The sequence below is a fragment of the Spinacia oleracea genome, chromosome 4 (assembly GCF_020520425.1).
Source record: "Spinacia oleracea cultivar Varoflay chromosome 4, BTI_SOV_V1, whole genome shotgun sequence".
Classification (NCBI taxonomy): Eukaryota; Viridiplantae; Streptophyta; class Magnoliopsida; order Caryophyllales; family Amaranthaceae; genus Spinacia; species Spinacia oleracea.
The window spans coordinates 168440838-168443101 of NC_079490.1; positions in this window are offsets into that span (position 1 = coordinate 168440838).

Below are 2264 nucleotides of genomic sequence, written 5' to 3' on the forward strand. Positions count from 1 at the left end.
CATACCAGGAAATGCTGGATGATACGAAAAGCACTTGGGAGGTCTTCACTGACGGATCTTCCACAATAAACGGCTCAGGAGCAGGAGTTGTACTAATCCCCCCAACGGGGAAAAGCATAGAGTATGCATTGAAGTTCGGCTTCAAAGCAACTAACAACGAGGCCGAATATGAGGCCGCAATCGCAGGGATAGAGCTTTGCTTATCCCTGGAGGCCGAGCATGTTTGCCTCAAAACTGATTCCCAGCTTGTAGCCAACCAGACCCGAGGGGAGTATGAGGCCAAGTGGCCCAGCATGACAGCTTACTTAGCAAAAATTAAATCCTTAACGTCAAAGTTAAGATCCTTTGAAGTCATTCTCATCCCCCGAGGACAAAACACGCAAGCAGACGCACTGTCAAAACTCGCAAGCTCAACACTCATCGACCTAAATAGGTCGGTCCACGTGGAAGTTCACCAAGAGAGAAGCATTGACTTGCTACCCACCACAGTATGCAGCTTACGTACCGAGCCCAGCTGGATGGACGAAGTAGTTGCATACAAAGAAAGGGGAGAACTTCCCGAAGATAAGCTGCAGGCGAGAAATCTGAAGAGATTCAACAAGTGGTTCATCATCAGCGCCGAAGGAGAGCTCATGAGGAAATCATTCTCCGCTTCGCTGCTAAAATGTGTGGGTCCAACAGACGCTGACTACATCCTAAGAGAAATCCACCTCGGGATATGCGGAAACCACATCGGAGGCAGGACACTGGCACATAAAGCCCTTCGGGCCGGATACTGGTGGCCCACTATGGTTTCCGAGGCAAAGCAGATGGCAAGGAAATGCGAGAAATGCCAAAAGTTCGCACCAGCCATCCATCAACCAGCTCAAACCCTACAATCAACACTGTATCCCTTACCGTTCGCACAGTGGGGGTTAGACTGTTAGGTTATGATACATATGACATTACATAGATCATGCGGAAACAACCATTAACCCAGGACAACATATTATTTACACATAATCATATAGCATAATTTAGATGCATACTCTTTGTTGCGTGCCCTCCCTAGCTGCGCCCGAACCGAACAAGAACAAGTCTTTAGGACTCCAAGTGTCGTCCCTCCGTAGATAGTCCACAGCACGTCCGGATCCGCCTTAAGATTGACCAACTAGAATCGCCCTTAAGGTACTAGAAAATTTCGGCACTTTATGAGCAAGATGTGTGTTTTAATTTTCTCTCAAAAAACTCACTTTTGAATACTTTGAAACTTGTGTATAAATTATGACCCCTAGGCCTTTATTTATAGAGTTATGGAAAAGGAATCGTAATCCTAGTAGGATACGAATTAATTGAAATTAGAATCCTACATGAATTCTATTTAATTAATTTATCCAATTAGGAATAGAAATTTAATCATACACTAACTCTTGTAGATTCAGGAATCACGCATGAGCACAAACTCACACACATACGGCAGCCACAAGGGCTGCCCATGCGCGTGCGAGCAGCAGCCCGCGCAGCACGGCCCACGCATCCGTGGCCCTTGGCGCGCGCTGGGCCTGCCTTGCGGTAGGCCTGGGCGCTGCCTTGGCTGGGCTTGTGGCGCGCATGCTTGCTGGGCGATGGCCCCGGCTTCGTGCTGGGCCTTCGTCCGGCAAGCCTCGTCCGATGCTAATTCGTACGATACGCTTCCGATTAAATTCCATTTCCGGAATCTATTTCCGATACGAACAATATTTAATATTTCCGATTCCGGAATTAATTTCCGTTTCGAACAAATATTTAATATTTCCGTTTCCGGAATTATTTTCCGATTCCGGCAATATTTCCGATTCTGACAATATTTCCGTTTCCGGCAATATTTCCGATTCTGGTAATATTTCCATTTCCAATAATATTTTCCGACACGTACCATGTTTCCGTTTCCGGCAACATCTACGACTTGGATAATATTCATATTTCCGATACGATCCATATTTCCGTTTCTGGCAATATCATCGTTTCCGGAGTATTCATTTCTTGCCTGTGACGATCTTAGCTCCCACTGAAACCAAGATCCGTCGGTTCCGAATATTCATAGATGGAGTATTTAATGCCATTAAATACTTGATCCGTTTACGTGCTATTTGTGTGACCCTACGGGTTCAGTCAAGAGTAAGCTGTGGATTAATATCATTAATTCCACTTGAACTGAAGCGGCCTCTAGCTAGGCATTCAGCTCACTTGATCTCACTGAATTATTAACTTGTTAATTAATACTGAACCGCATTTATTAGACTTAA